This window comes from Natator depressus, chromosome 2, assembly GCF_965152275.1.
Source record: "Natator depressus isolate rNatDep1 chromosome 2, rNatDep2.hap1, whole genome shotgun sequence".
Taxonomy (NCBI): domain Eukaryota; kingdom Metazoa; phylum Chordata; order Testudines; family Cheloniidae; genus Natator; species Natator depressus.
In genome coordinates this window covers 97156805-97184196 of record NC_134235.1, presented here as the reverse complement: position 1 = coordinate 97184196, position 27392 = coordinate 97156805, and positions in this window count along the sequence as shown.

The following is a 27392-nucleotide window of genomic DNA, read 5'->3' as shown; positions in this document are numbered from 1 at the left end:
CTCCCTCTAGGCAAAACCTTAAGTTACAAAAAGACACAAAAACAGGAATACACATTCCCTCCAGCACAGCTTATTTTACAAGCTGTCATAAATATAAAGGGAAGGGTAAACCCCTTTAAAATCCCTCCTGGCCAGGGGAAAAATCCTCTTACCTGTAAAGAGTTAAGAAGCTAAAGGTAACCTCATAGAATCATAGAATCATAGAATATCAGGGTTGGAAGGGACCTCAGGAGGTCATCTAGTCCAACCCCCTACTCAAAGCAGGACCAATCCCCAATTAAATCATCCCAGCCAGGGCTTTGTCAAGCCTGACCTTAAAAACTTCTAAGGAAGGAGATTCTACCACCTCCCTAGGTAACGCATTCCAGTGTTTCACCACCCTCCTAGTGAAAAAGTTTTTCCTAATATCCAACCTAAACCTCCCCCACTGCAACTTGAGACCATTACTCCTTGTCCTGTCCTGTTCTACCACTGAGAATAGTCTAGAACCATCATCTCTGGAACCACCTCTCAGGTAGTTGAAAGCAGCTATCAAATCCCCCCTCATTCTTCTCTTCTGCAGACTAAATAATCCCAGTTCCCTCAGCCTCTCCTCATAAGTCATGTGTTCCAGACCCCTAATCATTTTTGTTGCCCTTTGCTGGACTCTCTCCAATTTATCCACATCCTTCTTGTAGTGTGGGGCCCAAAACTGGACACAGTACTCCAGATGAGGCCTCACCAATGTTGAATAGAGGGGAACGATCACGTCCCTCGATCTGCTCGCTATGCCCCTACTTATACATCCCAAAATGCCATTGGCCTTCTTGGCAACAAGGGCACACTGCTGACTCATATCCAGCTTCTCGTCCACTGTCATCCCTAGGTCCTTTTCCACAGAACTGCTGCCTAGCCATTCGGTCCCTAGGCTGTAGCTGTGCATTGGGTTCTTCCGTCCTAAGTGCAGGACCCTGCATTTATCCTTATTGAACCTCATCAGGTTTCTTTTGGCCCAATCCTCCAATTTGTCCAGGTCCCTCTGTATCCTATCTCTGCCCTCCAGCGTATCTACCACTCCTCCCAGTTTAGTATCATCCGCAAATTTGCTAAGAGTGCAATCCACACCATCCTCCAGATCATTTATGAAGATATTGAACAAAACCGGCCCCAGGACCGACCCCTGGGGCACTCCACTTGACACCGGCTGCCAACTAGACATGGAGCCATTGATCACTACCCATTGAGCCCGACAATCTAGCCAACTTTCTACCCACCTTATAGTGCATTCATCCAGCCCATACTTCTTTAACTTGCTGACAAGAATACTGTGGGAGACCGTGTCAAAAGCTTTGCTAAAGTCAAGAAACAATACATCCACTGCTTTCCCTTCATCCACAGAACCAGTAATCTCATCATAGAAGGTGATTAGATTAGTCAGGCATGACCTACCCTTGGTGAATCCATGCTGACTGTTCCTGATCACTTTCCTCTCATGTAAGTGCTTCAGGATTGATTCTTTGAGGACCTGCTCCATGATTTTTCCGGGGACTGAGGTGAGGCTGACTAGCCTGTAGTTCCCAGGATCCTCCTTCTTCCCTTTTTTAAAGATTGGCACTACATTAGCCTTTTTCCAGTCATCTGGGACTTCCCCCATTCGCCACGAGTTTTCAAAGATAATGGCCAATGGCTCTGCAATCACAGACGCCAATTCCTTTAGCACTCTCGGATGCAACTCGTCCGGCCCCATGGACTTGTGCACGTCCAGCTTTTCTAAATAGTCCCTAACCACCTCTTTCTCCACAGAGGGCTGGCCATCTACTCCCCATGTTGCGATGCCCAGCGCTGCAGTCTGGGAGCTGTCCTTGTTAGTGAAGACAGAGGCAAAAAAAGCATTGAGCACATTAGCTTTTTCCACATCCTCTGTCACTAGGTTGCCTCCCTCATTCAGTAAGGGGCCCACACTTTCGTTGGCTTTCTTCTTGTTGCCAACATACCTGAAGAAACCCTTCTTGTTACTCTTGACATCTCTTGCTAGCTGCAGCTCCAGGTGCGATTTGGCCCTCCTGATTTCATTCCTACATGCCCGAACAATATTTTTATACTCTTCCCTGGTCATATGTCCAACCTTCCACTTCTTGTCAGCTTCTTTTTTATGTTTAAGATCCGCTAGGATTTCACCGTTAAGCCAAGCTGGTCGCCTGCCATATTTACTATTCTTTCGACTCATCGGGATGGTTTGTCCCTGTAACCTCAACAGGGATTCCTTGAAATACAGCCAGCTCTCCTGGACTCCCTTCCCCTTCATGTTAGTCCCCCAGGGGATCCTACCGATCCGTTCCCTGAGGGAGTCAAAGTCTGCTTTCCTGAAGTCCAGGGTCCGTATCCTGCTGCTTACCTTTCTTCCCTGTGTCAGGATCCTGAACTCAACCAACTCATGGCCACTGCCTCCCAGATTCCCGTCCACTTTTGCTTCCACCACTAATTCTTCCCTGTTTGTGAGCAGCAGGTCAAGAAAAAACTTAGAACGAAGGCAATTTTCAACAAAAAGCTTTTGTTGATAAATTTCTACCTGCTCCATTACTTAACTCCGATACAGTTATTGTGAGGTGCTCATATACCAAGGTGATGACAAATATAAACATTTAAATAGAGAGATTATGGTACAGGCTCCCTAGATTATTGGTGAAAGCCTAATCTTTTGGGGTTTTGAATATTTAAAAATAGACTGGACAAAACATTAGCAGATATAGAGTTTGGAACAATTCTGAAGTGACAAGGTTTGGACTAGTGAAGGGGCTAGTCCTGATGTCCTTACTTGGTCAAAAATCCCATTGGCTTAGCTCTGGTTTTGTCTGCAGGACTCTAGTATTTTTTTTTAAAGGTGAGTAGGACCATATTAGGTCTCTGCCATTTTAACTTTCATAAATCTGTAATTGTGAATCAATACGGAAAACTACACTCTAAAATAGTCACATATTTTGGTTATGTGATTTAATACTATTATAATTTATCTTCAATTCTGAGGGTAGAGAATGGCTGTCTGTTCAAGAGTTATTATAACATTTACAAAACAAATAATAAGATGACACATGTAGCCCAACAATAACTGAGTGGATGAAATATTACCAGCAGGCATATTTTTATTTTAGATATAGTTTCTTCTGTATTTTTCACCCTTTTGAAAATTCTAATGACAAACTAAATTTGTTTGGTTCATACCCAGCAATGTACTGTGAATTTGGGAATATGATGGGGGCGGGTGTAGTCCCATCAGTCAGAAATACTGCTAGGCCTCAAATCAGCAAAATATGTCTACGTGCTTTTCTGAATCAGGGTCTGAAAGTGCTCTTGTCCAATCAGGAAGCAGAAACAATAGTACCCTATGACTTGGGTGAGTAGTCCTGGTTCCTGCCAATAGTCATTTTTTTAAACTATTTGCTGGATAGTTTGAACAATTTTCAGACTGTTTTGCATGAAATGTTGAATTTGACTAGGATTAATTAACAAAAAAAGAGTCTATAAACTATAAAAGGGTGAAATTTGCAAAAAAACATTTGTAATCAATAATTTGACCAACTCTAAGTACCAATGTATCCTTTTAAAAAATGTGTATATAAAAAAAACCCATAATCACTGACACTTTTTATACTGTACTTCTGGGGTACAGTATAAAGAACAGTAATTCCAGGTCTAAAATCCTACTAGCACCCAAGAGAATTTAGTAATAAATATAGACAGTATCTAGTTCATGTAATGCATGCTCAGTAATAAGATGAGAGGACTCTATATTTGTCAAACTAAACTGTTTCTTATTCAGAAAAGTATTTACAGAGATGCTACACCTCCAGCTAACATTCCAGCCATGTGCAAACAGACTGATGTGCTGGGGTTTCCTCCAAACTTTTCCCTCCTGCAACCTGTGCTCCTCCCTTCAAGTATCAGTGTATTACCTACAATCTCTGCCATACTTGTAGATGTGACTCTGCATTAGTTCCTCCATTACTTTCTACAGACATTATCTTAACATCATTCTGAGTTTAAAGAAGGAAGTGTATATGTGTAGTGGTAGAAATTGATACAAACTCTTGAAATGGCAGCCCAAACACTGCTATAACTGTCATACTGTTTAGTTGAATATCATTGGCATTTTTGTTTATTTGCATCAGTATTTTTGAATCTGATAATCATGATGATATAGAATCTTTGGTTTAATTTTACTTGATTTATCTCTGCACACATTCTAAGTTTTCTGAGTGTTTGATTGGCATCAATTCCATTATCTGAATAGAATTTATATTAAGCCTCACCTAGAAAATATGCATTGGGGCCTTTCATAGACGGTCACTATTTAGATGTCACAAAAGGGAAGAGAAAACCTTTTAGAGCTGTCAGCTCTAAAATCCCTGGGAGGGGGTTTGCGAGACTTGACATTTTAGAGAAAGGGGTTCACAGGTTGTTAAAGTTTGGGAACCATTGCCCTACTTCTTATTAGGGGGATGAAAAAAGACCTTGTATTTCAGATACTTACATGGTAGAGACTTAATTGTTAAGTTACATCTTTAAAAAAAGGTTTCGTATGGCTGAGCAGATTTGATGTGGAAGCCACTAGTTGAAAATAGATATAGAACATAAAGATATAATTTCCTATAGTCATATTTTAATCACAATTTTATGTAAGGTCGAAGTGCCCAGGTTTGCAAATCGAGGCCACAGTGTTATTTTGATCAATAGAAGGGTACATAAACGTTTTTAAAACGGTTTGAGTTATTCTTGCATCTTCAGTGAGGCAGCTGCTGTTTCTGGGTCACAAATAGAACTTATTAACAGTCTCTGGATGAATCTAATGATTTAAGAGGAAATATAATGGGAAAGAAAGTGTGATGAGTAACAAATGGTGTTCTGTCAGCATACTGACTGAAACAACCACTTGATCTGTAATCCTTGATGTACTTTATGAAGCAAATAATTAAGTCAACTTTTATTTTCCCTGTAGCATTCTTGTTTCTAAGTTAGTATGTCAATGATTTCTTATGGCTGAATGCACTGACATATTCTTCAGGGAATAGTGAATTTCAAGCCCCAACATGGTTTAATATTTAGTAGTTTCAGATCAACAAAAAGACCAGAAATTCAAGTGATTCTCTGCTGAGAGCAAAGTGATAATAGATATAAATAGGTCTTCAGCTGGAGTTGAGACAGACATACTGATCAGCAAATAAAAGAGAGAACCCGTATTAACACTGTTTGATTTTATTTAGTACCGATAGCTCTCCATTATTTCTCTTCTTGTGCCACAGTACCAAATGGATTGCAACAGAATTCTCCCAGAACTCTCAAACCGTTCTAACCACTCCAAGAGACAGTCAAATGGTGTTCAGTTCCTGACAAGAATTTTGACACACATCAGATTATATATATCATTAAACAAACATGAGTATTCTTGTCAGCAAGTTAAGGAAGTATGGGCTGGATGAATGCACTATAAGGTGGGTAGAAAGCTGGCTAGATTGTCGGGCTCAACGGGTAGTGATCAATGGCTCCATGTCTAGTTGGCAGCCGGTGTCAAGTGGAGTGCCCCAGGGGTCAGTCCTGGGGCCGGTTTTGTTCAATATCTTCATAAATGATCTGGAGGATTGTGTGGATTGCACTCTTAGCAAATTTGCGGATGATACTAAACTGGGAGGAGTGGTAGATACGTTGGAGGGCAGAGATAGGATACAGAGGGACCTGGACAAATTGGAGGATTGGGCCAAAAGAAACCTGATGAGGTTCAATAAGGATAAATGCAGGGTCCTGCACTTAGGACGGAAGAACCCAATGCACAGCTACAGACTAGGGACCGAATGGCTAGGCAGCAGTTCTGCGGAAAAGGACCTAGGGGTGACAGTGGACGAGAAGCTGGATATGAGTCAGCAGTGTGCCCTTGTTGCCAAGAAGGCCAATGGCATTTTGGGATGTATAAGTAGGGACATAGCGAGCAGATCGAGGGACGTGATCGTTCCCCTCTATTCGACACTGGTGAGGCCTCATCTGGAGTACTGTGTCCAGTTTTGGGCCCCACACTACAAGAAGGATGTGGATAAATTGGAGAGAGTCCAGCGAAGGGCAACAAAAATGATTACGGGTCTAGAGCACATGCCTTATGAGGAGAGGCTGAGGGAGCTGGGATTGTTTAGTCTGCAGAAGAGAAGAATGAGGGGGGATTTGATAGCTGCTTTCAACTACCTGAAAGGGGGTTCCAAAGAGGATGGCTCTAGACTGTTCTCAATGGTAGCAGATGACAGAACGAGGAGTAATGGTCTCAAGTTGCAATGGGGGAGGTTTAGATTGGATATTAGGAAAAACTTTTTCACTAAGAGGGTGGTGAAACACTGGAATGCGTTACCTAGGGAGGTGGTAGAATCTCCTTCCTTAGAGGTTTTTAAGGTCAGGCTTGACAAAGCCCTGGCTGGGATGATTTAACTGGGAATTGGTCCTGCTTCGAGCAGGGGGTTGGACTAGATGACCTTCTGGGGTCCCTTCCAACCCTGATATTCTATGATTCTATGATTCTATGATTCTATGAAATCTACTAACATAGCATCTGCAGTATTAACTTGACAGCAACTAATGGGTACTTCCAGACACATGCTTGCAAAATTGGAATTATATTTTATTCCTAAAAATCTGAGGCTATGCTGCTCATATTTTTGGAGTTACATCTCCTCTTTAGCAGAGAACCATAGATCATATCCATTTCTTGGCCAATGCGGGATTGTTCCCAACAATGTATTTTCTAGTTTTGTTTGTCTGTTCCAGTGTATTTTTTAAAGTCTTGAGATGGGGTTTCCCACACTTCCCCCAGGAGATTGTTACAGTCTAATGCACCTCCCTGTCAGGGAGTTCTTCCTAGATAGCCCTAGAGAATTTTTCTCATAATTTTATCCTGTTACTCCTACTCCTACTGCTCTGAAAGTGACATGCTGGGATGTATACCATCTGCACTATTGACTGGTAGACAGGCAAGGTTAAGAGGTCTTTGGGGAAGCAAGGAGAAGAGCTGTCTTGGTCTGGAGAAATTGCCCATGCTACCCTTAGGGAGGGAAAGTTCTCCATCTGATACTCATTAAGGCTAGAACAAACAAAAAGGAGGCATTCTTCAGTTAGCTGGCTCATGGGAGAAGCAGTGTCTTTTTTCTTCTTACTTAAGCAACTTGGCAGGCTGCTGAAGCTACGCTCTAGTTTAAGCAGCACTTCCCTGAATTCATTTCTATAGTTTGTGTTATGCAGGAGGCCAGAGCAGAGGATTCCTTTGGCCTTATAATGTATGGGCTTGTCTACACAGAACAATACCCATGACGGGGTGCGATTTCTAAAGCACACAAATGTGTTCACGCCAGCTAGGTCTACCCAGACCAGCTGGTGCTCACATAAAAGTTCCCTCCTTCACTTTAATGTAGTACAGTGACAGGAGGCACCCATTCTTTCAAGACATTTTTAAAATCTTGGCCTTTACATGGATGAGAAATGGAAACTGTCACACACTTAAAGGAAAGGTGGGTTATTCTATAAAACCTGAAATTGTAGAGCTAAAACAAGAGATTTTAAACTCAGCAGCTCTTTAGTTCTCTAGTAGGAAGAAAAAAGCTTATTTCTGCACTACTTTTTACATGGACCAATGATTACAGATATTGACTTAAGCCACTTTACAGTAATTAGTAAATGCAGATTTATTTTAAACATTGTAATATCTGCCTAATGGTTTCTTGCTGCATACAGTAATTAGCCATAGATCTACCGTGTCTCAAAACAACATCTTGTGACTGGGCATGGCTGCTGTACCCCCACCTCGTCGATGAACACAGACCCCTTTGAGACCTTGCTTGTAAACACCAGCAACACTTACAATATCCAAATCCCTCCACCAATACATATCAGTTCATCCACACCCTTTCAGCTTTCTGGATCCTTTCTGGTGGGAGAGGTGGAGATGTCTCTACTCCAAGCACTCAACATTCTGTCAGACCCCCCTTTTTTGTGTTTCTTCAGGAAGTCATAAGGATGTGAGCAAACAGAGGTGAAAGTAAGCCGATACGCCCTGGTACAGCGTACCGGTAAGAGCCGGTGTGCAGTACCGGGACCAGCTTTCCCAGAAGGCAATTTAACGCCCTGGGGTAGCAGCGGCAGGGCTGTGGTGGGGATTTAAAGGGCCTCGGAGCTCCAGCCCCCGCTACCGCCCCAGCCCTTTAAATCCCCACCGCCGCTACCCCAGGGCTCAGGCAGCAGGGCTCAGGCAGGGATTTAAAGGGTCCCAGAGCTCCAGCCCCTGCTACTGCCCCAGAGCCCTTTAAATCCCCTCCTGAGCCCTGCTGCCCGAGCCCTGGGTTAGCGGCGGCAGGGCTCAGGTGGGGATTTAAAAGGCTCGGGGCTCCAGCAGTCGCTACCACAGCAGAGCCCCAGGCCCTTTAAAGCTCTTCCAGAGCCCAAAGCCCTGGGGTAGCGGTGGCAGCCAGGAGCCCCCAGGGCTCCTCAGTGTTTAAAGGGCCTGGGGCTTCGCTGCGGTAGTGGCAGCTGGAGCCCTGGGCCCTTTAAATTGCCCCCGAGTCGCCTCTGCAGCTGGTAGCTCGGGGGTGATTTAAAGGGCCCCAGACTCCCAGCCGCCACTACCGCAGCTGTAGCCCTGGCCCTTTAAATCAAGATTTAAAGGGCCCGGGGATTTAAGGCACTGCCTCTTCCGGTTAAGGTCACACCTCTTCCGGTTGAGGCCACACCCCCTGATCACGACTCCGGCGTATCGGTAAATCCTCTAACTTACTTTCACCCTTCTGAGCAAGCAAGGTATTCTTTCAAACTAGAACATACAGCAAGGTTCTCATTTTACAATCTATTAAAGGAAAATAAATAGCAGGACCAATATCTGTTAACTTGAGCTGGGTAGGAATAGGAGGGACTAACTTATCAGAAGGGTTGAAAAGATGTAAATATTTATGAGTTGGCTAAACCAGAATTATTTAAGGCTCCCTTTGTGATCTTGAGAGAGTCACTTAACTTCTCTGCTTTCAAGCTAACCAACAGGCAATAACAGAATTTCTACCTTGACTGGTTTCAGAGTAGCAGCCGTGTTAGTCTGTATTCGCAAAAAGAAAAGGAGTACTTGTGACACCTTAGAGACTAACCAATTTATTTGAGCATAAGCTTTCGTGAGCTACAGCTACAGATGCATTCAGTGGAAAATACAGTGAGGAGATTTATATACACACAGAACATGAAAAAATGGGTGTTATCATACACACTGTAAGGAGAGTGATCACTTAAGATGAGCTATTACCAGAAGGAGAGCGGGGTGGGCGGGGGGAGAAAACCTTTTGTAGTGATAATCAAGGTGGGCCATTTCCAGCAGTTAACAGAAACGTCCGAGGAGCAGCATTCATAAACCTGCCGGAGAATACTTCAATCTCTCTGGTCACTCGATCTCAGACCTAAAGGTCGCAATATTAAAACAAAAAGACTTCAAAAACAGACTCCAACGAGAGACTGCTGAATTGGAATTAATTTGCAAACTGGATACAATTAACTTAGGCTTGAATAGAGGCTGGGAATGGATGTGTCATTACACAAAGTAAAACTATTTCCCCATGTTTATTCCCCCCCCCCACCACTGCTCCTCAGAGGTTCCTGTTAACTGCTGGAAATGGCCCACCTTGATTATCACTACAAAAGGTTTTCTCCCCCAAACTTCCTCCCAGAGCCCGCACCCCCCCCCAACCCCCTCCCCATCCCTCTCCTGCTTCCCAAACCCCTCATCCTCGGCCTCACCCCAGAGCCCGCACACCCAGCCGGAACCCTCACTCCCCTCCCACACCCCAACCCCCCGCCCCAGCCCAGTGAAAGTGAGTGAGGGTGGGGGGAGCAAGCGATGGAGGGAGGGGGGATGGAGTGAGAAGGGGTGGGGCCTTGGGAAAGGGGCAGGAAAGGGGTGTTTTGTGAAATTAGAAAGTAGGCAACCCTACTGTGGCTAGGTCCCTTGTATGCAAGATACCAAAGCAAGTCTTCCTGATTAGGAATGCACAAGAAGAACCCTCACTTGCAACCTTCATCTCCAGCAATAAAGCTCGTAGAAATACATTGGAGAGGAGGTATCCAGTAATTGTCCCTTTGCTTTTGTAAGAGGACACAGGCTTGTGACTCATGACCACCCACCACAGTTCCACCAATGGTAATGGGATAACTTTTTCTAGCAATAACATGTGGATAAGCAGGGATCTTGCGTGGGGGCAGTATGGGTCCTGGTGCTTCCCTGCTCCTTAAACTGTGGGACACTAGCTTTGTTTCCAGGATATCTTCCACGCATCTATTGCAGATACAGCAAACCAGCCTCTTCTTTCTATGGGCATGGCCCTGTCAACTCATGCAGGGAAGGGAATACTTCTCAAAATCTGCTAATAGTGATATTGACCCCTTGTTCTGCTATAGCCACAAAGGAGGCAACCGGCAAACCAGTGGATAGAAGTCAAGATGAATTCATTATTTAAGTTTACAAAAACACCCCATAACTCCCCACCTTTGTCCACCCCTCCCCCCTTCAAAAAAAGAAAACCTTAAGAAAGGATCCCTGTCCCCATGTCATGTGGAGTGCTGCAAGGAGGTAGGGGGAAATCAGTTCGCGCAAAAACACAGGAAAAGTTGGGGTTTTTTTGCTTGGGGAATATTTGTATCAATGGTAGCCAAGGTGATTTTCACACAGGAGCTTCAGAAGTCGCGGGAGGAGACAGCAAATCCTAGGCACACATTTTTTTGGTAGGCTGTCACTAAAAATTAGCTGTTGCCTGGGTGAGGGCAAAGTGGGCTTTCCCCATCAGGGGCTGGAGATTAAACAGGCAGACCTTAACCTTATACAGAATGCCAAAGAGAAGAGCTACGTTTTGATCTCCTAACTTGCAGTATTATCCTTAGCAGATAATACAATTGTCTTCTCAGAGGGACACTCTTTCTTTCCCACCAAGGAGCCATGGGACTGTAAAAATGAAATATGCCTGAGAAGGTATTTTGAGCTGTCAGCTGTGCTAACCTCTGTATCCTCAGTAGTACCAAGCTGGGGGGACAAGATTAGCGCCTAATCTGCTAAATGAATTAATAGGAAGATCTCCTTAGCAGCCTCCATTGTTTCTGAAGCATCAGTGGATTCTGTAATATTTTCAGTGAGATCCCTAGACACCAAAGCTTTATCCAGATGCCAGCTGGGCAAAGACCCTGGAAATAGGACTTTTATGCTAAGACGATTTTTGGCATTGGCTAAATGTCCCATTGGACATTGGGGAAGCTCTAAAGAAAGAAGCGTCAGAACGTTCCAACAAAAAACCAAACAGCCCCACCCCTTATCTTGCAGCCTCTAGATTGATGAGGCGAGAGACAAATCTCTTGGCCATATGTACATACAGTACAGGAGAAATCAAAAATAAACCGTGAAGATGGGGTGAGGATACAGAAGGATGGGACAAACTCCCATGTCACCAGGCCTGTTTCTTACCATGACAAATGCACTGAGGTCAGAACAGAATTTCCCATCATTTGGAGTCATTGGAGGCAGATAACATTCAACAATTGGGGTATGAGTTTACCATGGTTGCAGTGAGTTATACCCTGGGCACACTTCATTCTGTTCTCAACCTTAGAAGCAAGTAGCCCTTTTAAAATCAATAGGAACAGTAGAACCTTTTCCATGCACAAAGATTTACTCTGGCTTCTGCTCCTGTTCTGTTCTGTAATGCACAAATGGAATGTGGGACTTGGGGTACAGCTAGAACTCAAAACACTCAGCAAACTGGGATGAAAGTTAAAATAACACTAGCAGTGACATCCTAATGGCAAAACTTGTTAACGTCAATGAGAGCAGGAAACGGACCTTTTATCATATAGTTATTAAATTTACTAACATGGAATCAATGTTTAGGTCAGATTTTTTTCAGTGGAACTGTTACTGTAGCCCGGCTTGTTTTACTTTATTGAATTGACATTGATGGCAGAATTCCTTTTGCTAATATACCTAATTCCTATCTTTACTTCAGTACTTGATCCCACTAGCCGTAAATACTACACTAGATAGTATTACAGGGCTAATGATTAGGGGGCTGGAGCACATGACTTATGAGGAGAGGCTGAGGGAACTGGGATTGTTTAGTCTGCAGAAGAGAAGAATGAAGGGGGATTTGATAGCAGCCTTCAACTACGTGAAGCAGGATTCCAAAGAGGATGGATCTAGACTGTTCTCAGTGGTACCAGATGACAGTAATGGTCTCAAGTTGCAGTGGGGGAGGTTTAGGTTGGATGTTAGGAAAAACGTTTTCACTAGGAGGGTGGTGAAGCACTGGAATGGGTTACCTAGGGAGGTGGTGGAATCTCCTTTCTTAGATGTTTTCAAGGTCAGGCTTGACAACGCCCTGGCTGGGATCATTTAGTTGGGGGTTGGTCCTGCTTTGAGCAGGGGGTTGGACTAGATGACCTACTGAGGTCCCTTCCAGCCCTGATATTCTAAGATTTCTATGAGTCTATAGCATTATAGTCTATCATTGTACTGGCCATATGCCTGTTCTTTTAAGTTATGGGCCAAATCCATGGAAATTAATGGACCTGATTTGTTTTCTATTACTTAAAAACAAACAACGTTTCAGTGAAATTTTAGTTACCATGTTCACACTTTTTAACACCTAGACCAGTCATTAATGCTGTTGTTAATTATGCCTTCTGGTATCAATCATATCACTCTATATAATGCCACAAGACTGAGGTACCATCTGACATTAACTTGCTATGACTGATACACGTGTCCTGTCTTATTTCTGCAGCAGGCTGACGGGATGACATTAAACATTGTTTTTGAGCTATGTACAGAGTGATTGACTCAAGAGTCCATGCTAATCATTTTTGAAGAAGGGATTACAAAAAATATATATAAAAGCCTAAATGATATCAATAAAACAGACTTTGACAAAATGTCTGTTCGGAACTAATATTGTACTTCTGCTCAGATCAAAGAGCTCAGATTTAAGCAGTAGATTAATGTTATGTGATTGGGGAGGGGAAGGGGACTAGAAATAGTGTATAGTCAGAGACATATGACCTGGAAGAATTACATTTCTTTTGGGTTTTAAAATGTCACTATTTGATTATTCCTGCCAACTCATGATATGGTGAGCCCCTTCAGAGGAGAAAAGAAAACTGATCCCAGAGTGGGTGGGTAAGGTTCTGTGGCCTGCAATATGCAGGGGGTTAGACTAGGTGACCGTGATGGTCCCTTCTAGCCTTAAAGTTTGTCTGTGAGAACAACAAACATCCAATATTCCTGATAAGAAACATGACATTATCCCAAATGTCAGTTAATTCACACAAAAGATCTTAACATAAGAAGACAACAATTTTGCTGAAAAACTGTAATCAGAAATCTTGCAAATTGTGTGTGTAATGACTTGACAATTGCTTCTATAACCTCCAATTCTGTAGGAAATTTCTATTGATTTCAGTGGCAATTTTGCATGTGCAAGAACTTCTGTATCAGACCCTGAAGGGATCTGTGCCCCATCTTGGTATGACCTACTTCCCAAGTCAATAGAGTCACAAACGTATATTAAGAGAATGGTGTACTTGGTGTTGCTAATAAAACTCCAATTAAAATGAATGGCTCGTTAGAGATTTTAGGATGAAATCTTGACTTCAATGGGCCTAGGATTTCACCCATACTGTTTTAAAACAAGATTAGTCTTGGAGTAATTGGCTTTCTAAAGTATATAAACCGTGAAAAAATAATTTCGCCAATAATTCTTTGTATATTGTATTTGGAAAAAAATTGCACAATTAATTATAAAATAATAATGAGCATAATTTAATTATTAAGGGAAATTCTTCAAATGTCTGGATTTATATTGTTACCTTTTCTCATCAAGAACAATTTAATTATGCATTACGGCATCATTTGTCTGATAGCGTTAAGGATCTAGTAGTTCTTTTATAAGTACATTTTGCTTCTGGCAAATGTAGCAAACAAAGGGAGTACTTTTTCTTATTTTTTAAAGGCTTACAAAATGTGCACACCTGTAATTCTTTGGGGAAATAAAGCAGAAATATGAAACTTTTGTGGTTTCTGGATATTATACATTTTTGCACCAAACTACAATTTTGACCTTGTTTCTGCAGACATTTATCCTTATCTTGAAACATGTTCATAAGCATTTTCAGGATCAGAGTGTTCTTTTAAACCAATATTTTTGTCGGGAGAAGATGCCGGGGGATGGTTAATTCATAATTAGGACTATTGGCCAAGATTTTCAAAAGCGAATAGTGATTTTGGGGCCTGAGGTTTTTTCAAACATTTTTAAAAAGGCTTGATTTTCAGGTCCCTTTAAGGGGTCTCAAGTTAGGCATTCAACTGAGATTCCTAAAATCAACAGTCAATTTTAAAAATCTTGGCTAATGACTGTTACTCTTCTCCCGCCAACATAGCGTCTGCCATTCATGGGGGTGGGATTTTTATGCCGATGAGAGAGCTCTCTCCTGCTGGCATAGAGCATCTTCACCACATGTGCTGCAGCACAGTAAGTGTAGACTTTTCTCCAACCAAAAAATCCCCATGTAATTCTGTTTAGAAAAGGCTTTACTGCATGTTGCAAAATAATTTTCATATAGAACTTCTTAGCCATTAGGCTGAATTTCATTGCTTAGTAGCCACACTAACACAATCAAACCAGTCTAGTTCATCAAATTAATTCTCTGTTTAAAAAATGAATTTATAAGATATGTCACAACAGCATATTCCTTCTTTATCTTTTATGCTTACTATTTTTCAATTTTAAATATATTGGTAATAGCCTTCCCACTCCCAGCTTCCTCCACCCAAGCAACTTGCCTTTATCTCTCTGCTTCTTTGACTCTGTGTAATTTCAAATCAGTTTCCATCTCTTCTCTCAATTTCTCTCTCCATCTGCTGCTTATTTTTTAGTATTTGACACTTGTATTGCTGTAGAACCTAGAGCCATGGTGCTTCACTGTAAGACAAATTGGCGGGCTTTCCTCTTAAGTTACTGGAGCAGAACAGAACCAGTTAGTACCGATCTAGTAAGCACAGATCCTCCTGTGAGTGTTTTGGCCTCTAAGTCTGGTTTGCTCTTGTTGGACTGGTTTGGGCACTCTTCAAGGAGATTGGGCCAGAGTCATTAAGACTACTCACTCTGGCATTGTCTCTGAAAGATCCTGAAGTGTGAGCTGTTAGGCAATTACTACAATGGGCCTCCTTTCTCTTTCTCTAAGGCTATGTCTACACTTGCAGAGTTTTTGTGCTGTCAGTTTCACCAGTGATAGGGAACTGGTAAAAGAAAAGTGCTGGTTTGTGTTCTCACTTACTTCCACAGGCGTCAGTTCATGTTCACATTTGCAGCACTTCCATCACCGATGAGAACAGTACACTGAAGGCAGCTATCCCACAGTGCAGCTCTCTCCATTTTGAGGAGAGGTCTTGTGGGAAGGGGGTGTGTGTATGTGGCCGGGGGGGGCTGGGAGGGGGGAGTGATTGTGGGGCATCCTGGGTCCCTGCACAGCTTCCTCTCCCCAAACGCTGATCAGCTCCAGTAGCTCAGCATTGCTCCAAGCAGGGGATCGTTTGCGCCGTGGAGCAGGCATTGTCACCTGGCCAGATAAGTGAGTACTTGCCAAGAAAAGAAGAAGGGAGTTTCAAAGTTCCCGGGGCTTTACAGGGGGAGGGGTGGATATCTGTTTACCTGGCATCTGAGCAGCAGAGCTGCTGGCCAGAATGGTCACCTAGGCACTGTTGAATATCCTGCGGAGGCTAAAAGCTTGTAAACAGGAAGAACGTGTCTTCACTTGCACATCACTGCAAAAATATCACAGGTAAGAACTGTATGCCTCTTGAAACTTCTGAATTTCAGCACAAAAAGTCATTGGCAAGTGTAGATGCTCCCACGGTTTTTGGCAAAAAAGGGACTATTTGTGCTTTAAATGGCAAGTGTAGACATACCCTCAGTATTTAAACCCTGCTATTTAAACTCTGCTACCCACTCACACCCCTAGGGTGAAATATTCTCCCACAGATGGTACAGATCCAGATACAATATCAATAATTATTAAAAACCAGCCCCACATTTGTGATAGGATAGGTAATACAAATAGATAATCATCTTTCTCCAAGGCATATGTGAAGATTTATTCTCCAAAGATTCCTGTGCAGCTAGAAACACTTTTGTAAAAATACAAGGAAGATTTGGCTCTTTTGTGCTACAGACATGAAAGCTAGGCATATCTATATCTCCCAAATGAATTTGTGTACACACTTTTAAATGCCTTATAGACTTCATACATGATGGAAGAAAGATGAATGTTCCAGTTTTCTATGCCTCTTTAAAGCAGAATGGCCACAAATGGGAATTCTTTTAAGTAATAAAATAAAATACATCTAAGAAGTGTCAAGACGTCCCAATGGATAATTTTAAGTTTGGACAATCCATCTATTAGATAAAAATCAAAATTTCTAAGAATCTTGGGCCAGGATAAATGGAAGCTGGGAGCAGGGCAGGAGGGATTCCCCAAGAGACTAGCTCCTGTCCTAACATGTACCCAAAATATTTTGCTGCTTTTGAAAGTTACTTGTCTGAAATAGCAATTCAAGGTGCAGCTAGGCAGCAATGAGACCTTGTTGCTCAAATTGAGAGATTTTTGTTGTAAGTAAAAGTGATACGGTCCAGAACACCAGACTACCATCGTATTAGCAAGAAGCTAGAAGGAAATCCAATGAGGCAAGCAGTTCAGTGCATCCCACTATTGCTGCAAGATGCCACACAAGAGACTTGGCTGCTTCTCTCCTGAAATGCCATTATCAACTAAACCTCAATAGTATGTTGAAGTTAACTTTATAAAGCCCTTTTTGGAAACACCTGTACAAACATAAATGCTTGTTAATGGCTTGTGACCAACTTTTCATAGTGTCAGGTTTCAGAGTAACAGCCGTGTTAGTCTGTATTCGCATCCGATGCATCCGATGAAGTGAGCTGTAGCTCACGAAAGCTTATGCTCAAATAAATTGGTTAGTCTCTAAGGTGCCACAAGTACTCCTTTTCTTTTTTCATAGTGTGTTACAGCTGTTTCAATCCCCAGTAAAAATGGAAATTGTGATGAAAGCATTCATGGAAATCTTTGTGCACAGAAACATTCATGGTGATCCTTTGGGTATCTACAATGACAAGGCAATAGATTTGGTCAAAAAGTTTTAAGACATTTTTTTATGAAAAATTGGCACACTTGCATGCACACAAATTTTCATTTTTTGACCAGCTCTACAAGGCACAGACAAAACTTTTCCTGTCTTCCTTAGATGATGTACCAGAAATTATATGACTAAAATGTATGATGTGCTCTGAAAGACATTGAACAAGGTAGCTGCACATTAGTTTTTTTTTTTTTTTTGAGAATTCTCATTGGAAAGGCCATTTAGATTGGTGTAAAAGATTCTGTCTACTTAGTGTTTGCTTATAATAACAAGGGTAAAATCCTGGCTCTATTGAAGTCAATGAGAGTTTTGCTATTGACTTTAATAGGGTCAGGCGTTCACCCCAAACTTTCTTTTTAGCTTAATTTTGATCTGTGGATGCTTGTCATTCATCTAAATTTTCCAGATTTCCAACACCAGATCCATAACTTTTCCATAGCAACTAGAACAAATACTTATTGCATGAGATTGGATGTTGTAACTGGAAATTGTTTCATAAATATGGAACATGATCAACATTTCAGACTGTGGTGGAAAATAACTTCTTGTACTTTTTTCAGGTGGATGATTTGGGTGCAGGCCCATAAGTGGCACAACTAGCCAGTAAGTATGAATTGTCTAGTGCTGAATAAAATTTGGATTGCTCACTAGTTGTTTGCACCATGTCTGAATCCATATGCACTTTAAAAGGCGTATGACCTTCTTTTCTGCTGTTGAGGTACGCAATTTCCAGCCTAGTGAGTCAGCATAATGGCTTTTTTGTCTCTGTGCAGTCATAACACTTGACCCCCTGTCACAGTACTAGATGGGAGTCAGGAACTCTGGATTATACTCAGAGTTCAGCCTCAGACCACCTCTGTGACATCTGGTAAATTCTTTATCTACTGTGCCTTAGTCCTGGTCTACACCTAAAACAAAACCTCACACCTGAGCACCATAGTTAGGTCAACCTTTTCAATGGCTATTAGCCAGGATGGGCAGGGATGGTGTCCCTCGCCTCTGTTTGCCAGAGGCTGAGAATGATTACCTGTTCTGTTCATTCCCTCTGGGGCACTGCCATTGGCCACCTTTGGTCTGACCCAGTATGGCCGTTTTTATGTTCTTAACCTTAACCTAACCCTAGATGGAGCCAGGTCAACAGAAGGTGGATTACCTATGGTGGTGGGAAAACCCCTTCTGTTAATGCACGAAGCATCTACACCATGGCACTGCAGCAGCACAGCTGCAGCGCCATCGCTGTGCCATAGTAGCAGCTGTAAAACAGAAATATTTACCTACTACTTAGGAGTCTTGTAAGGTTTGGGTTTACTTATCTTAATGATTGCCTTGTGATCATAGGATGGAAGATGCCATGGAAATTAGCTGCATAATTATATAATATTTTTTAAATACTTGTGTAGCAAAAAATTGTAAATGTTCATTGTAATGCAGGGGGAATTAGACACACAATGCCCTGTCATTGCTAATCAGAATTCTGCTTCAATTTTTTCCTGGCTCTGCACAGAAAATATGCCTGTTTGTTTTTGCAATCCCTGAACTTCAATCACTTCTCCCTTACAAACAGCCTCAATTACAAAAACTATCAAATTGACACAGTATGGGCAAGCAGAGATTTGCAATGTCAAAGGATTATAAAAGAGCAGCCACTGCTTTCAACTTTCTTAAAGGGGGGGGAAGTGAAATCAGTAGACACTATTTCTACAAATAGAAGTGTAGCTCTGTGACAATAATTAGCATTGCTGGAGTTTATATGAAAAGATGGTGGTTATCTGCTGCTCTTTGTATTACAGGTATAATGCTGAGTATATTGCTGAAAGAGGAGCAAAAAATTGTTAGTTTGCAGCATTCTGCAGTCTGCACTCTTATCTGAGTTCTGCTTAATGCTATGCTTACTTATTTGACTGGAGCACACAATTTGTTTGTGCATGCTAACGTCACAACACTGCAAAGGATGCACAGGAAAATGCAGAGCTGCAATAGGAGTCTGACTTTGGAGTCTCTGTCTGGTGGAGAGTTCCAGTAATATATATGGAACATACCCAGTTGTAGGTTATTGGGAAAATGTTATATTGTGGCTGGGTTAGCTGAGCTCAAGAAAATACAGAAGAACCTCAGAGTTACGGACACCTTAGGAATGGAGGTTGTTCCTAACTTTGAAATGTTCATAACTCTGAACAAGACATTATGGGATGCTCCTTAGAGCAGACTGCTGAGAGCAGGGGCTCACAAACTGCAAACTTCAGCATCTTTACCTCCTACCTGTAAGTGGCTGTTCCCCGTGAGCAGTAGGGAGTGTGGGTGGAGACAGGCAGCCCAAATGTGCCTACCTTTAAGATGCAATACAGGGACAGTATTTGCTGGATTTTAGTTTGTTTCTTTGTTTGTTTTTTGCCTCTGCTGCTGCCTGATTGGTTACTTCCAGTTCCACATGGTGTCCAGTTGACCGGTCCATCTGTAACTCTGGTGTTCATATCTTTGAGGTTCTACTGTATGAACGGGAACCTACACTAGTTTTCATGTCATAGCACATGCTTCCTTTAGTGCTAACCATTGAAATAATGAAGTAGTTGAAAACGAGGTGCTCCATCCTGTACAGAGATTCTCAGTGTAATATTTCGGGAACATCCAATCAGAATGCAATCTCAATCTTTGTGTAAATGAGGTGTTAGAGATTTTTATCCTTTATTGATGGCAGGAAGGACGTTTCCTTTTGTTTCTGAAACAGACCTTTGTGAGAACCCACCCAGGGACTCTTAAACGAATACTTAATACTTAAACAAAATAAAATCAAGAAAATATCACTGAAACGAAGCTACTGTATATAATACTTAATTTTTTTCTTCCCACCCCCCAGACCTCATCCCCAGAACAGTGATAGTACGTACAAACTTGAACAAAACACTCTGATAAGCTGTGACCATGGTGCCTGGAGAGGGCCACCCTGAGATTGCTCAATCAGGGCAAACTGCCAAGAATGGGGCAGATGATTCCCAAAACTGGTGGCTATTCTAATAATTAGATTCACCAAGCCAGCAACAAAACAGCTTCTATGGTACCTTACTAGTTACCCAGAAGCTAAAAACACAGCTCCTTTAAATCAACCCACTCTTTGGCTCCCACCCAGATAGCCAAGTCAAATATGGTGAGGATTACTTAAAATCTTGTTCACCATATAAAGTTCTACCAATCCCAAGGGACATTACCCACCAGGTCAGAGAATATTTCAGATCTGACCCAAAAACACACTTACAACCAATTCTTATTAACTAAATTAAGATTTATTAAAAAGAAAAGAGAGTATTGTGGTTAAAAGATCATTATACATACAGATATGAATAAAGTTCTTAAGTTAGTTTCATAGTAGAGATGGTGAGCTGCTGATTTGTAGAAATTTCTTCCAGAATCAATTTCATAGGTTATAGTCCAATAGGCAGTCCATTTGTAGAGTCTGTTTAAATTCTTCCATGAGAAATAGCAGGGTAATCCAGACTTGAGATGGAGACCTCAGTATGTGAATTAAGCTTCCCCGACCAAGTTTTTGCTGATCTGAGATGAAAAAGGGATCAGGTCCAAAAGGTCCTTTGTAGCTCTCTGGCAGGTTATGACAGCCTCTTCATAGCAGGTATCCCTTATATGAAGAACAGGTAATATACATTGTGGCTTTTAAAGCAATACTCCTATTTCCTATGTATACACAGGTAATTAGTTGCATTCATCAGCACAAGGTAATTATCCATGCAAGGAGTTCATACACAGTTTACTAGAAACTTCAAAGAGAAATATAGACAAAGATATTACATCAGGTTTCATATAAATGTTAATATTCCCTTTTGATCTCTAAATCCATAGAACATAGTAACAAGACAGGAAGAGAAATTTATCATCTATCAGTTAATGAGATCACATTGTGAAGCTTCTAACAGATATAGGTAAACACAGACAAATATAATTAGTATTTACTTCAAATTCTTTGACAATACAAACTTTCATTTCAAACATTCTGGTCTATCTAAGATGGCTTTGATAACTATCTACAAGAAATGGCCCTGTTTTACCATTTCAACACCTCTCTAATACGTTTTTAAAGGTTGATCTGGGTCACTTTAGCCCGCTAGTTACTTAATCCTTTCTGGCTCAGTGTCACATAAGTGGAATTTTGAGAACTCTTGCTTAATCTTTTTGAACTAACGTCTTTATGTTTAATGGAGTATCTTTATGAGACTGTTTAAATTTGGGGAACTTTCTATCTGTTTCCCCATGTGGACTTTTCTGGTGCTCATGCATGCACACAAACTTTCACACCCTAAAACTAGAGAATAAAAAGGCAGAAACATCTCCCAGATAATAAAAACACAAAATAAAAATAGAAAAAGAAAAGATAACAGTGGGTTCATGAACTCTTCAGCTCTGCCCTGGGTTCTGATGAAACAGGACTAGAACTGTTGTCCAGGAGCCAAATGGCTGGCACAGTGCTTCTTGATGATTGTCCTTCTTCAGCTGAAGAAAGAAGCTGGTCAAAAGGAGGTGTAGCCCTTTATATGATGTGACTTCCTCTCCCTGAGATTAATCATCTCAGGGTTCTAGATTGTCAGTCTTCCATCAGACAGTTTGTTAGCTCAAAAGGTGAGGGCTCGCAGCCTTAACCTTGGTTCTTATGGTTTGTGAGTTTTGCTTACTCCACTTGCAGTATCTTTCTCCAAGAACTATCAGCAATCACATGTGAAACCTACCTTGGAGCCATGCAATTTTGTCCAGTCAGGTTTGTGTTAGGTCATCCGTTGCCAGCGTGAACTTGGAAGCCTTCTGCTTAAGCCTGCAATTAAAAAAATATTCAATGTTTTGCATCCCACAAAGACTGTAAGTTTGTGACCTCCGCACCCAATGTAAAATAGACAAAATGAGGCTGCTTGTGAGGAAGTGACATAGCCTTGTCTGGGTGAAAAGGTTTTGAGATGATGCTATGTCATTAGTTTGCAGAAAGATTTACCAAAATCCTGGAAGAAAAATCTGATTGAAAAGATCTTGGAAACCAACAGCAATTCATCCTTCAGCAAGGCTGAAAATAAACTTGAACATCTTATAACCGGCTGTCATCATTCTTCTTCCAAACAAGATGATTAGTAATCTTTATGTCTCAGAACTAGGCCATAAATCAAACAAGCTTATCTTTGAAAGATTTCATCTTGATGGAGAAAAGGTACTTTACAACATCTCATGATGAAACCCATTTAAGAATGATAAACAATTCAAGTTTATACAAGGTCTCTATCCCATATGCACTATTTTCCTCACATCTTGCCATACTCATCTATGCCTTTCAGATCTCAAACTTGGATTAGCGCACTGCACTTGACATGGGACAGTGAACCATTCTGGGATTGCAGCTAGCGCTGAATGCTGCTATCATTGTATAAAGCAGTACAGCTTTATATGTGACACTGTAGCTCTTTTGGCTTGTAATGGCCATTGATTTACTGGCAGAAGTTTGAGGCATCAATATTGTTTTCTCTGATCACCTTTTGTATGCACCAGTGCAGCTACTGCACTAATATAAGCATAATGGTTTGGGACTTAAAGACTAATGCTCTCTTTGTGTGATACAATGCAGTTGTGAACAGCAGAGGCTAAAAGTCCCCTGGTTTAAATTGGAAAAGGTTGGTGGTTGGGCATTATCAGTGAGACAGCCTTAGCTTTGAAACTACCTTCTCCTTATTCCCCAGCTTCATTCCTTTTTGGTTCATCATAGTCAGGATTTGTGAGCTTCATGGGATGCTGCAATACTCACATGATTTAATAATCTTTTCTGGGCAGAAGGGAAGGCTAGAGGTAGGGGTGTAATCCGAGTTAACTATTAAAGCGTTTTTGTTTATTAAGGAAATTGTTCTTACTGTCCTTTGGGCAGTGTGATTTAATTTTGTATGCACCAGAATAGCTACTGCACTGATATGTGCAGTGTACAATGCAAATAAATGAATACAGTGACACTGAAGTCACAATGGGTTGTTACTCTCTCCTAATCCATCTATTTTCAGTTACCTTGCCCTTTTCTTGATCTAGTATGAACACTTAATGTAGCCTTTCCCTTTTAATCACATTAAGGTCTGTACATGTCTAACCATTTTAACCTTCCATTTCCAGCAGTTACTCTTTATTTCAAACGTTTTTTGGCCTGAATTTTGTTTTATGGAGGGTTTTATGGACTCTCATCCCAGCTTGGTTTTCACTTTCTAATTCTGTACAGCATGCACATTATTGCTGAAACTCTGTGAATGGTGCCACTAAACATGATTTTAAATGAGGTGGAGAATAACCTGTCATTCCTGTTCTTGCAGAGCAGGTGCTTCTGTTTTAGGCGATTAAGGCTGCCATTTCTCTGTGCACTTAGAATATCCAGACATGGTAAATCTCTTGGTCTTGAAGTTTTCCTGCATTATTCGTAGCATCAAGTGGTCAGCTATTCAGACTGTAATTTACTAGTCAATTTTCTGGGTCTTGCAGTTCAAAGAGATCTTTAATTATGCAATACAAGGTTGAACATGGACTCATCTCTCAGAGGAATGTTAAAACCTCCCTCACTTACTTAAAATCCCTTAGAAGCCATTAAATCTATGAGCAGGATTAAGCAGCAGTTCTTTAATTACCAGCATATATTACAAATATATTTTTATTGCTGTCTTCTAAATAGAGTTGCTTTCCTCCAGTCGTGTCTTCCCAGACCGAGCAGAGATTCTCTTTCTTGCCTTACTCTGTTAGGTTTGTAGAATGTCAAAGTGGAAGGTTACACATGCTTCCGCTGCCCTTGTCACTACCCATCCAAAGCTATATGACAATTCCCATATTTTCTTGACAGTAAAAACTGTATAATTCTTTTCATGTAAGCACTTAAGTGTGACTGACTGTCAGATTCTTGAACTCAAGTCAAAACACTATTTTTTTTCCTTTGGAAAAAGAAGGTGGCTGGAATATGAATGCAACTGTTAGCCACATAACCAAATAGATTTCTTCACTTAGCACAGTCCTGGATTTCAGAAGCTAACCCACATCAAAAGCTAAAAGATAGAGGCCCCTTCCTGTTTTCAATTGCATGGCAGTGAATCTGGGGTTTAGCTGCAGAATCTGGCATGTTCAGTCTACGGGCTTACTCCTTTCACTCTCCAAAACCCTGGATCTAAACACCTTCTCATGAATGGGTTTGGATCTGAAGATGGACAGGAACAATAGGGCCTATCTCTCGTAGTTACAGAATAATAGATCCTACATTCTGAATTTATTTTTAGATTCTGATTTTGTTTGTCTAGACAATAAAATTTTTTAAAAAACAAAACAAAAAAACACTGAGGGTAGCCAGGGAATTAGGCTGGATTTTCTGCATTTCTTTTCTCTTTTCATCTTCCTGTTTTTGCAGGCATGTTACCCTTAGATTCAAACATCCCATAAACTTTATCTAGTGTCCATCACATGACACTGTCATGTTGAAACAACAACTGCAAACAAATTCAAACCACTTCTGGTGCAATTACTGTATAATAATCTCAACCTACCAAAATATTAATCACGTGTGTACAATTTCCCCACAAGTGGCTACTGCCCTTTTTTTCTGCTTTGTAGGATTAGTATAGTTTATCATACCATATGTGACATTTTGAATATGGATATATTTCTGCTGAGCATGAGTAGCTGAAGTTTATATTGATATTGTAAATTATCACATGACGTGACTGCGGTAGAATTCTTTGGCTGAACGTCTTATCTAGCACCAACGTTTGTTGTCTGAATGGTCATTTCAGTCCCTTAAATATATTTTTACACTGGTTGTAGTAAATTCATGTTTAGTGTTCAAATTTTGTTTTGTAACTTGATGAGAGCAGTAGAGCAGCAGACAAAAATAATTCCTCTTGCCTGGTGCAGATTATGTAAAATTGCTTTCCAGGGACTGTCGGTGGAGTGATTAGCAACAAAGGACAGTGCAGGGGAGGTCATAGAGGTTCAATCCCCTACCAAAGCCTTGGTGTAAGTCTAAATGAGTTGAGCGCTAATGCTGGAAAATCTCGGGGCTGGCCACCTGTCTGGAAAGTGGGAGAAATGGTACTTGTCTAAGATTGGCTTGTAAATGGAGACAAGAATCCAGTGCTATACACTAAAAAATATGGGCCACTGGGGGAAGCGAGTGGAGTAAAACTTGCTTGTCAACAATCCCACTTAGTTTTAGCAATGTTTTGTAAGTAGGGTAGAACATGAATAAATAGAAAATACAAGGACAAAAAAGTGGAAAGAAAATACATCTTCACAGAACTTACTGGAATCATGTGAGGTCTAGGCCTGCCCAACTACTCGGGTGTGATGCCAGCTGAAGTCATTGATGGCTTTGCCTAAATAAGAAATGCAGTGGCAGGCCCTTGAAGTAGTTTTATTGAATCAGAAGTCCCACAATTTGAAGTGTTAACACAGGTTACATGTAGGAATGTGCACTTGGCAAAAACAACTTTAATGTGGGATTTTTCAAAAGCACTTATGGAAGTTAGCAGCACAAATCCCCTCTCCCACCCTCCGATTTTTTAATCCCTTTTTTGATTTTGAAAATCTCTTCCCCTCCCACCTGTGGTGTGGAATTTACAGGACGTTAATTAATTTTACGTAGAGAATTTTCATCAAACTCAAGATTCCTAAATTCCTTTATACTCTTCAGTAAAACAACTTTACAACAAAAATGAACCCCCAAACCCAGTCCTGAATCATGATTTTCTACATATGTTTGTGTAGTAGAGTAGCATTGTCTCAGCCAATCAAAGTACTGGGATGTTGAACAGCTACTGCCCCTTAACTACATGTTTTGTTCTCCATTTTGCAAATACCTGTTTGCTGACTGAGGGGTCTGATTTTACATAAGTACTGTTTTATTTCTTGATTATGAAAATCTCCCTATTCTGTATGTCTACTATAAAACTCTTGACTCTGGCTACTGCCCTCATAATTCCTTATCCATATGGCTACAATAAATGTATTTGCAGCATTTGACTTTTGCCTCGTCCTATTGTCAGGTACTGAATACAATACAGTTAAAAGTAACTGCAGTATTCTTACTCTGGGCTAGATCCTGCTACCCTTACTCCTTGCATGGGGAAGTCTTACTCCTTGCATGGGGAATTCTAATTGGCTAATGCCCTCAGTGCACCTGGGCCAGGTGACAGAGAGCAACATTTCAGCACAGGAACTTTTGTGATTATTGCTAACTCACCATGGAACAGATTCCGGGTTAATCCACTTGCAGTCTGAAGGCCTGAGGGTTGATTAACCCAGGCTAGATGTTACCTCAACAACTGGAAAAACCCTCAGGTTATTATCTAATTAACATCAAGGTAACTTATAAATTTAAGCACTAGAAATCTTAGAAATAAAAGCAGCACCTCAAATTATCATCTAATTGCCTGACATAGTCAATTTATAAATTTAATACTAGAAAACTCTCCAGAAATGGAACTTTTACTAATAAAACTTTCCTCCCACACATATTTCACCTATATTCCTTTTATTTTTTTTAAAGGAGTGATTCATTCAAAGCAGACTTGAGTTCAGCTGTTTTCTACATCTTTACAAGTTTGTTTATATTATTTTTATTTATTACAAAGTAACCAAGCATGTATTGTAGTTGGACTTTAAGGACAGCTGTTTCTGTCCTTAAAGCATTGACTGCTCGTTATGAGGTCTGATATTTCAATCTCCATCACTTTCGCATTAAAAAAGTAAACAAAAATAGATTATCAATAATGCTACAAACAAGTACACATAATATCATCTTGCAATACATGGAATACAATTAGCATTTTTAAATAAAGGGACCATGATGGCAGCCCCAGGCAGTGGGAAGCCTGAGCTTGCAGCAGGAAGGGATGAAAGTGGTGATGCAAAGCAGAAATGAATTCCCTTCTGCTGGAAAGGGTTTAAGAGGCAACACAGCCTCCAAAATGTGTGCTGCTCTCATAAACAGGGGATGCTGTAATTCAGCACAATCCTCTGGGCAGCCTCAATGCATGGTGCTTAGATGGATCCCCTATGGAATATTTAAGGTGCCCTGCTAGGCAGAATTTTCAGGGGAAAGCACACTCTCCTTCAAATCATTCCTGAAAACCCACTTCTTACAAACCCTTGCCTGTCTACTCCCACTCTGTTA